The 10,931-nt window shown below is 35.8% G+C and overlaps 1 long non-coding RNA gene across 1 annotated transcript; it reads right to left on the bottom strand.

The window, feature by feature from the left end:
* Positions 1 to 7,039: 7,039 nt before the first annotated feature.
* Positions 7,040 to 8,387, bottom strand: LOC129144787 (uncharacterized). The gene is made up of 3 exons (XR_008549393.1): positions 8,201 to 8,387; positions 7,611 to 7,771; positions 7,040 to 7,087 (listed from the first exon to the last, which is right to left on the bottom strand). It is a non-coding gene; the product is annotated as an uncharacterized LOC129144787 (long non-coding RNA).
* Between the last annotated feature and the right edge of the window lie 2,544 nt (positions 8,388 to 10,931).

Below are 10,931 nucleotides of genomic sequence, written 5' to 3' on the forward strand. Positions count from 1 at the left end.
TAGCAGCATAATTTACAATAGTTAAATTATGGAAACAACCCAAATGCCCAAAAATAGATGACTGGATCAAGAAGATGTGGTACATATACACAATGGAATATTACTCAGCAATCAAAAAAGATAAACTCATGCAATTCGCAGCAACATGAATGGAGCTGGGAGGGATCATGCTCCGCAAAATAAGTGAGAAAGAAAAAGAAAAATACCAGATGGTCTCACTCATAGCAGGAATCTAGAAAACCTAAATAAAGGACCAGGAAAAAGAATAACTACAATAAAGAAAAAATCAAAATCAGCAAGCAAATATAAGGGTGGGGAGAGGAAGGATTGGGGTCAAAATAAGGGGAGTGCAATTGTATGGGGAATACAAAAAAATCATATTAAAAAAGTAAAATGAAAGAAAAAGAAATCATGTAAAAAAAGCAAAACTTAAAAAAAAATTAAAAAATAAAAAAGAAAGGAAATCCTGACATTTGAAACAACTTGAATGAGCCTGGAGCGCATTATGCTAAGTGAAATAAGTCAGAGTTGGAAAGAGAAAAACTGCACAATATGACTTACATGTGAATCTAAAAAAGGAAGATGCAAAGAAGCAGAGAACAGAATGACTATTATCAGAGGTAGGAGGGTGGGAGAAATGGGAAATACTGGTCAAAGGGCATTAATTTGCAGTTTTATAGGATGAATAAATCCACAGCTCTATTGTGCAGCATGGTGCAGACAGTTAATTGTATTGAATACCAGGAATTGAATTGTCAGGTGCTCTCACCACACCCCCACACACATAACCCCCCCCCCACACGATAATTTTGGGAGGAAATGGATATGTTAAACTAGATTGATGATAGTGATCATTTCACTACACACACACACACAATAAATCATTATGCTGTATGCATTATACAATTTTTCTTAAAAATTAAAAGAATACCTATTCAAATTGGAAACAGATATATTCATATTATCTGCTTCCACTAATAGAAGTAGAAATAATATGCCAAAAAAATTCTGCAAGTTTCTCACTTTTCAACTCACATTTTGGTGTTTTTGAAAGTTGGCCTCTGTGTGTGTGTGTGTGTGTGTGTGTGTACTTATTTTAATTAAACAACTTTCTTTGGAGGCGCATTGAAGGGCTTATACCATAAATGGTTTTAAAATTCAAATCACTCTTTTCTATGCCATGCAGTATTATTTGTTTGTAGAATTCAGTTGGTTGTATTTCTATGTAAAAGTCACAGAATAACACAGTTGCATTAAATTTATCCTCTTCAACCAATTTATCCTCTTCAATTATAGGAGGTCTGGTTCCAGAGCATTGTATTCAATTACCAGCTCCTTATTTTCTCTCTCAGTGTGCACTGAGCATTTTTCTTGACCTTTAAATCTCAGTTACTTTTCTATTTTTAGAACAGATTTGGGTATGTAGAATTTTGTGAAGATTATATGGAGTTCTCATATCTTCACAACCAGTTTCCACTATTATTGATATTACGTTGGTGGAGTATATTTGTCAAAGAAAACAAAAAACCTATATCAATACAAATAAAGACCTTTATTTGCATATCCTTAGTTTTCACCTAATACCGTTTTATTTTTTTTCCATTCAGGACACCACTTTACATATATTTTTAATTTTTTAGTATTATTTAAAATTTTGTTTGTTTTTGAGGTAACAGTGGTTACAATGTCATTTGTGTTTTAGAGGTATAGGTTCTCCTCCTTCATGTGTTGTTAACAAACCACAGCCAACCCCAAACACCCATTATCCACCATGGTGGACAGTCTACTTTGCTCTCTCCCCACTTTTTCTTGCCCCTCTCTCACAGATTGCCTCAGTTCTACCGTCAAATTTCTAGGGTTGGTTATTAGTGTGGCTTTATCTGACCCTTTGTTTTGTTTCGTTTAGCATAATGCCCTCTGGCTCCATCCACATTGTCACAAATGGCAAGTATTCATCTTTTTCGATAGCTGACTAGAATTCCTTTGTGTATATACTACATATCTCTGCTCATGTTTCCTCAGAATTTTTGATGACTTTTGATGACTTTGGCAGTTTGGGTCAGTACTAATCAAAATAAAAAATCAGTACTTATTTACTTCATAACTTGTTCCTCAATTAAAAAAATTCTAAAGATTTTCTCATGATAAAAATGGGGTAATATGTTGGGAGGAAGACCAGTATACTCACATATCAAGACTTTATACTGTCATCAGGATGATAAATTGGACTTCATCAAAATTTTTAAAGATTTTTATGTGAAAAATCCTGTTAAGAGAATAGAAAAAAAGACCAAGTTATAGACTTGGAGAAAATATTTGAAGTAGATATCAGATAAAGGACTCATATCTACACTATATATAAAAACTGTAAATGCTCAACAGTAAGTAAATATACAATCCAATTACAAAAATGGACAAAAGGTAGGTAGAAGCACTTACCAAATACAAAAATGGTAAATAAGTACATTAAAAGATGTCCAACATCACTAGTCACTAGGAAAATGCCAGTTAAGAACATAATGAACAATCATTGCATACCCATTAGAATACAATAGCAAAAATGGTAGTAACCATACTAAACACTTGAGGGGATTCAGAGAAACCTGATTCCACATACATTGCTGATAGTTTACTGTAGTAATAGACATAATTATCAGAAGCCTCAGCAATCACATTCTTGGACATTTGTATCATAAAAATGAAAACATAGCTGTACAACAACCTGTACATGATGATGCATAGCAGTTTATTTGTAATAAGCGCAAAATAGGCAAAACCCAAAATGCATTAGAATGGGTGAATGTTTAAATTATGGTACATCAATATTCTGGAATGGGACTTAATAAAAAAGGGTAACATACTATTAATGCATACAAGTATTTGGAGGGATCTCAAAGACCCTATTCTGAGTGAAAAAAATACTCAAATCACATACTATGTAATTCTATTTATAAACACTCTTGATATATTAGAGGTACAGAACAAATGGGTGGGTGCCAGTGTTTAGGGATGGGTGGAAGGAAAGGCAGGTGTAACTATAGTTAAGGACAAGATAGATTTTTGTGGTGATAGAATAGCTATGTACATTATTTGCTACATGAATCTACATATACGGATAAAGTACAATTTATTCCAATGTCAAGTTTTCATGTTACATGGTATAGTTAAGACGGAACCAATGGAAAAACTGTGTGAAGGACACAGATTCTCTCTGTGCTATTTTGTAAATGTCCTGTTAATCTACACTTTTTTTTAAAAAATTAAAATAAAAAATAGCCTATAGCAAGTCAGATCATTAAACTTTTTCTAGTTGGTTTCCTTTCAGTGTTTCTGAAACCATACCTTTGAACAGTTACTCTTGGTTACAGATATCCAGCAGAAACTGTCTTCACCTGCGCTTCCCATGAAAAAATACAGAACATGACATCAAATCCCAAGAAACCTGATGCAGATAGCATTTAATGCACTTTAATTTGGGAAATAAGTACATTAATTTCTAATAACTGCTCTAGACACACATACAACAGCAACCAGCAGGCAATCCTGCTGCTTTTTAGATGAGAATTATTGTAACACATAGAATAAAATGTTAAAATGGAAATTTTTATGTCTCGGGTTCAGCTAAATGTCAAAAAGCCAAAAACAACAAAAAATAGGTGGTGAAGATTCTCACATTTTAAAGTGAGGTGGTAGACATTTTTGCAGTATTTATAAAAAGCAAACAGAAAGCTCTTATGAGACCATAAACCAAGACCTCACCTCTGAATGAGTTAACACTGAAAATTGTGAGAAAGACATTTTATTTGGGAAAATGAGTATTGGGGTTCCATTTCATCTTTCACCACTGATCATTTCCACAGTTCATTTTAGGGTTCCGCAAGGAAAATTTCTTTTTCTTAGCCTCAGACATCAAGCTTACAATAACTGTGGAACTCTAATTCTTTTAGCCAAAATTAGAAAAAAATCTTTTTGGTCCTCTCCACAATCCATTTTTTTTAAGATTTATTTATTTATGCATACAAGAGCTGGGGTACAGGCCGGAGATGTGGGGGGTGAGAGGATTTACCAGAGACAGAGTGGGGAACAGAACAAACAGATTGACTGAAGCACACTGCTGAGGGTAGCATAGGGTGAGCCAGGAGAGGTCTGCTGTGCCATGTGGGTTTCTTTCTGGCCGGGATTGAACTCATGCTATAGAGACTGTGGATTGCTTAATCATGCGATGCTTAACCCCTTGTGCGACCAGGGAGGCCCACAATCCATATTTTTATTGTTATCATTCATTGGATCAAAAGGGGTAGGTAAGGTGAAAAAACAATGATAAAGATGTTCTCATGATTCTCCTTTATTTCCAAAACTTGAAGAAAACTTGAGATAAGATTATTTGTTACAGAGAAAATTTGGTAAGAAATTAACATGTTAACTTAAAATAAAACACAATCCTTTCTTGCCATTATGGTAAGAAGGTTGAAAGAGATGTCACTGGTTTAATAAACATTTCCAAGGTTACTTGTACTATGGCTCAATAGTTTCAGCTTTTCTCTTTTCTCTTTGTGACATGTTAGATGACTTTGCCATGTTGGGAAGTTGTTTGCATAAATGAACTTATGCAATTGACAGGTCTGATTTTTAATTTCTTTTGTGAAATGTATATTCTTGTGCCTTAAAAGATGTGAGACATACCTACTAAAAGAAGAAAAGTCTCATTCTTCAGAAAATAGGCAACCACATTAGAGACCTTCATAAATATGAAAATTATTTATTTGTGATCCTGAAGCAAAATCATAAGTATAAACAGGCATGCTAAAAGAACATGCTGTATAAGGAAAAAGGAAGTCCTTTTCCCATCACACTGACTGATTTATGCAGAAGCTAAACATAAATGTAGAGATCATTGCATGTATGTTTCCACTGCATTGTTTGAATTCATGTCTCCAAGGAATAGCCAATCAAGTGAAATCAAAATTAAGAATACTTCTTATGCATTTCAAAATTCCAAATTAGCATTAACTATTTTTTTATTCAGAATACTTATCTTCAAAACTATCTTAATGAAATTATCTTTGTTTTTAAGAGGATATTACTTATTTTTTGCTGAGTACTTTAAATATAACAAATCTCCCCAAAGAGAAAAATCGTGGGGATAAATTTGGTAATTGAATTCCTTTAAGAACATATAAGACTGGAGACCAAAATTCCTTTCAGAATTAGCAAGTAGTCTTCCTGGGCCTCAGTCCACTGCACAATGATAGGGGAGGGAGACAAGAAACTCATTTTCTGATTGACAATAGGCACACCTGTGGTAAGTAAGATGCTTAGCCCTGAGGACTGTGATGACCCATATAGGAAGGAGAGTCTTGGAGTGGGAGGTAAATAGAAGTTAGAAGCCTGTGGAACAAGGCAGGAAGTGAGCTTTCCTGATAGCTCCATCTTATTACTTCCCATAGAGATTATACAAGTGATAGACAGGACAGATAATGTTCAGACAATAGAGTGACCTTCTGACTAGATGGCCATATGTGCAATGTCTACACAGTCTTCAGATGTCAGAATTTTAGTGTCCTTGGGATCTGAAATAATGTTATTAAGTGACACATGCTAGGATCTTAGCTCTCTCCCTCCCCCATCTCTGTGCAGCCGGGTCAATATTCTAGATTGAGGCTGAGGACTTGTAATTTACAAAATGGTGATGACCCAGAGAAATACGGCTTTATTGCTGGGGAATTCTGTGATTCCAAAACATTCTTGACTGATGGACTAAGGAATATGTGTTCAATACAAATGTGTTTTTATACTTTTTCCTTTATAAGAAAAGAAATCAGTCAATATCTAGAATGTGAAACTGTGATCTATCACATGTCATTAAATTTTCAAGTATTAATATGAAAGATGAACTTTTAAAAATTAAATATGCCTCCTAAATAAATAGAGATATTTATCATTTGAAATCTTAGAACTCTGCAGCATTAACTTTATTTTTTTTTTAAAAGAATGACATCCATAGAGGCTTTACTGGTGAGTTGCAGATGCCTTGGCTTCTTGTCACATAGTCAAGTGGCTGCTGCCCTAATTTCCTTGTCTCATCTACTTTCCTGTTCCATTTCTTATATAGTGACTAATGTGCAGGAATAAGGGAAAGGGTTGGAGGAGAAACTGGAAGCAGAGATTATGAATAGAGATTGGGAAGTGAAAGATGCTGAGACAGGTAAAGAGAAGAAGGAATGTGATGATTGTATGTAATTCTCTAACACTAGCTGGAAGTGACTTTCCTTCCAACACCAACAAACGAATTGTTCTACTTGGCCTCTCAGCTTTGCCAAAATGAACTCTGTTGGGATGCTGCTCCAATTGGAAGCAGAATCCCTCTTATTCCTCATTCTCTAAGTTTCCAAGTCTAATTCCTTGATTATCATGCTGTAAGCTTAGTTTTCCAATGTAGACTCTCCAAGTATTTTTTATTTCCCCTATGTCGCAGATCATCTGATACAGATTTAAATGTTACAATGTCTTAACAAGAAGGTCTGACAAAAGCTGGTCAAGTAAGATGTGTTCTTTCTTTTAGGTAAATATATTTAATTCCTAGCTCTAAGTGAACAGTTTTATTTTTACACACACATTTCTTACTCAAAGTAGACTGATTGTGATGAAGAAGATATATGAGTAATTTGGCAAAAGTCAGGGTAGAAGGAAATAGAAAACCTAGTCCTTAAGGAGAGGAGAGAAAACTTGAGAAGAAAGAGAATTCTTTTCAAATATTTAAGGGATCTATTGGTCAATTGGAGAAGAACTAGTTGTAGAAAAGAGTTTCAACCTGAACCCCCAGAAAGAATTGAAAATAGATTGAATCACTCTATGGAAGTAATTTATTGTTTTTTAATGGGAAGATTTAAAAGAATAGAAACAATAGATATTTATGGCAGAAACTGAAAAATTGAGAGAAGTTGAAAGGAAAAAGAATTGCACACAATCCCAGAGATGTAAAAACTTTGTTTATTGGGAACAGCTGAATAAAAGCTTTTTATTATAATTTATCCTATTGTTCATTTAGTATCTTCAAATTAAGTATTTCTGGCACACTATTTTCTCCCTGAATATGAGAAGAAATGAGAAGTTAGATTCAAGCAATCAGAAAAATAAACAAAAATGACAGGAGATTCTGAGAACACCTACAGTAAGGACTACCTTTATCAACCCGGTCAGTTGCAGGGAGTCTGCTTTGTTGGAGTGAGAAACATCATAAAAACTGCAATTATTGTTCTTCATTCTCACCAAATAAATGAAAATATAATTTTATGGTCAATAATAAAATAAATTTAGGTCAATAATAAAATGTATCCTGAATAAAATACTTTATAATTTAGAATGGAACACTGAAATTTTGTTAAGAGCCTATTTTTTCCTAGTGCAAATAAACATGATTATGTAAGTAGAACCCCTCCCAGCTAATCACTAACTGAAAGTACGTCACTTAAAGCTCTCATTGCTTCAGTTCACTGTATCCACCCCCATGTCTGCTAATTTGTCAGCTGAATATGATTTCTGTCAGTGACTCACTAGAATCCTTTTCCCGGTATGGTTAACAAGTCATTTTTCATAGATGCTGGACTCACAGTTTTAGTTGCCTTTTCTATGCGCAATAGACTCTTTTTTCCTTGTGATAATGCTTGGACTCATTCAGTAAGAGGTTTCCTGGTTTTTGTCATTTTACACCCATTATCTTGTTCCATTGCTATCTTGACATGTTCCTTTCTCACAGCTTTGATTCAGGAGACTGAGATAATAAGTGAATTTAGGTTGTATGTGGAAGAGACTAGAAATTCTCAAGAATGACTGTAAAGACAGCACAGCTTTACTCCACTTCTCTTTGTTTTTTTAAGATTCATTTATTTATGCATACAAGAACTGGGGTACAGCCCGGAGGTATGGGGGTTAAGAGGATTTACCAGAGATAATGGGAAACAGAACAGGCAAACTGACTGAAATACACTGCTGAGGGGAGCAGCAGGTGAAACAGGAGAGGTCTACTGTGCCATGTGGGTAGCTCCCTGGCCAGTGGGAGACTGAACTTGTGCTGCAGAGGCTGTGGATAGCTTCACAGTGCTGTGCTTAACCCCTTGTGCCACCAAGAAGGCCCCACCTCTCTTTGATTCTACAGGGTGGCCAGGGCCAGGGTCCTCTGAGCCCTGCCATTATTTCTCACCTGGGCAGTTTATTTTCACCTCTTGGGTATATATTCTGCTGAATATATCTATGTGACAGTTGAATCTATTGCTCAGATGAATCCTCTAAAAGTGCAGAGAGAAATGTAACTAATCCAGAAATAACTGTTGACTACCCCTGCAGGACTGAATTGTCGAAACTGGACAAGGATCTCACTCCAGTGAGTATGCCAGTCTGTGTTACCTTAGAATGTCACTTCTCTAGTCAGTCATTCTAGAATTGGATCTCTTCCATCATCTTCATTCTCTTGGCTTTAATTTGCTTCTTAGCATCTTTACCATTGATCTACTTAATTTGTTATTCAGCCGCTCTTTGTCCCCATGCTCCCCTCCCAGAAGATAGCATGATGACAGCAGGGACCTGACTTTTGTCAATGACTCCAACCCCCGTGCCCGAAACATCATGGGTGTTCAATAATACTTGTTGAATAAATAATAAGTGACCTCACTTAAAAGATGGTTTATCAAAGCAGCTGAAGAATGAGGGTTTGCTTCTTCATACATGTTTGTTTTCTCATCTCCATCATGGGTGGACATGTAGGTGGACACGTACAGAAATAAAGCAACTGGTGTGATCATCCTGTCCTGTGCCAAAAGAGAAATACTCAAGAAGTAATTATTGATTGAGTAGATACATCAATGAATGTGTGAGTTTAGCAACCAGTCAAATAAGTTCTTCTGATTAGAGCTCTGAGAAATAACCCAGGAAGATGGGAAGACAAGAAATACAACACAAGGAACAACCCTATTATTCCTTCAAATGTAATTGTGGGGATGTTATGAGAAAGGGACTGATTTTTCCCTTCTAGTTATTTAATGAAGAGATTACGAGAAAAACCTAGATGACCAAAATAAAATACAAAGACAACATGTGCCATTGGGCGACAAATACATGGAATTTCATGGAAGCGTTATAAGAAAAGATTTAAATATGAGCCCCATTTCACTGGAGATATAATTTTAAATTTTGCTCAGAGGTGATGACAATTTTCTCATCAAAAAGACACAGCTAAAGGAGCAGTAAGACCTGCCAGAATGCCTCCCATCTCAAGGTCCAATTTAAAAATAACTTTCTGTCTTCTCTAAAGATATGGAGACAGTGTGAGGAGAGCCCTGAGCAGGCTTCAGCAGATAGGGGTATTTTCAGTCCATTACTAACCATTGACTTAACCTGTCTTGTAAACACCAACACAGTTGGTTCTCTAGAACACTTCCAAGCTTGCTGTGTATAAACTGAACCATAAAGAGGTCCCGGGAGGATGAAGCTTCCAAGATCCCAAGGACCTGGTGGCACCCCATTACCTCCCATTACCTCCCTGGGAGAAGCTTCTTGATTTAGTCTCACACACAAATGTGCAGATCCTCTCCATGGCCTGGCAGGGAGCCTAGAGCAGGAAAAAGTGTTATGTTTCCTTTTGTGAAGTGCCAGTAAGAGCCATGGGCCATGCCCAGACTGAGTTATAGGGTGCTCTTTGGCTTTTTGGCTGATTTACTGTATCTTTAGTGTCAATGCAGTGTTCCTCTGTAACCTTCTCTCAGTTCCTAATTTCAGTCAGCACAGAATGAGGAAGAATTTCTTATACATTGCTAATGAATGAAATATAAGAAAAAGTACATTTTGGAATTCTGAAAAAATAAAAATATGAATGTAGTACTATGTATGCAAGAGGCTATTTCTATATAGACCTCTTTAAAGGAAAAACCTACTTTCTGACCTTTTTTCTATAGATAATATTTTTTTCCTTTACAAAAAGGAGAAATTCTCAACTTCTTTCTCAAAATTTTATCTTTACTTTTCTTTTTCTTCCAGCCACTCTCACTTAGTAAGCAATCCATGAAGTCTTCTGTGTACCCTAGATAAGAGATCTAGGCAGTTCCTCTGATGAGAGCAATTCTTGCACTATTAGCTTCTTATTAATTTTAATAGATTATAATCACCCAACTGGTATGGACCATATTTTACTCAGAACTTAGTACCAAAGGAGCAAACATTGCTGCATCTATTAAGGTCATCATATGCCAAGTACAATTTAGACACTTTACATACCTAATGTCATTTGTGCTTCAAAACAAATCTGTTTTTTTTTTTTTATTTTGTTTTTTTAAAGATTTATTTATTTATTTATACATGCACTGGGTACAGTCGAAGCACAGGAGGGTGAGAGAATTCACCAGAGCCAGAGCAGGGAGCAGAACAAACAGACTGATGAAATACACTTCTGAGGGGAGCAGCGGGCTGCAGGAGAGGTCTGCGCCCCATGTGGGAACCTCACCCGGTGGCTGGGGATCGAACCGGCGCTGCAGAGACTATGGGCAGCTTCGCAACTCAGCGCTCAACTGCTGCGCCACTGGGGAGGCCCAAAACAATTCTGTTTTTATAGATGAAGGAGCAGAATCACAGATGTTAAATTAAACACCTACTGAACAGTGAATGTCACTAGATACTCATAACTGGAGTATATGTAGTAAGCCCTCACATATTTGCTGAGTGAACAGTTATTGATCTCTTGAGTATAGACATCTTGGTATAACCAATATGATCATATGCCCTATGAAGTAACTCTAGAACCATCTGTAGTACATTTTATTGGTATTTATAATGTAATTCTAATTTCGAGGGAAGATACAAAAATGATTGGAGAAGGCAGAATTTCAATATTGATTAATTTTACTTTCAATAAGTTTTAAAGTTCTGTTATTGAAATACATAGA

Source organism: Talpa occidentalis, unplaced genomic scaffold (assembly GCF_014898055.3).
Source record: "Talpa occidentalis isolate TD23 unplaced genomic scaffold, MPIMG_talOcc4v2.1 talOcc4.6, whole genome shotgun sequence".
In the NCBI taxonomy this organism is placed as follows: domain Eukaryota; kingdom Metazoa; phylum Chordata; class Mammalia; order Eulipotyphla; family Talpidae; genus Talpa; species Talpa occidentalis.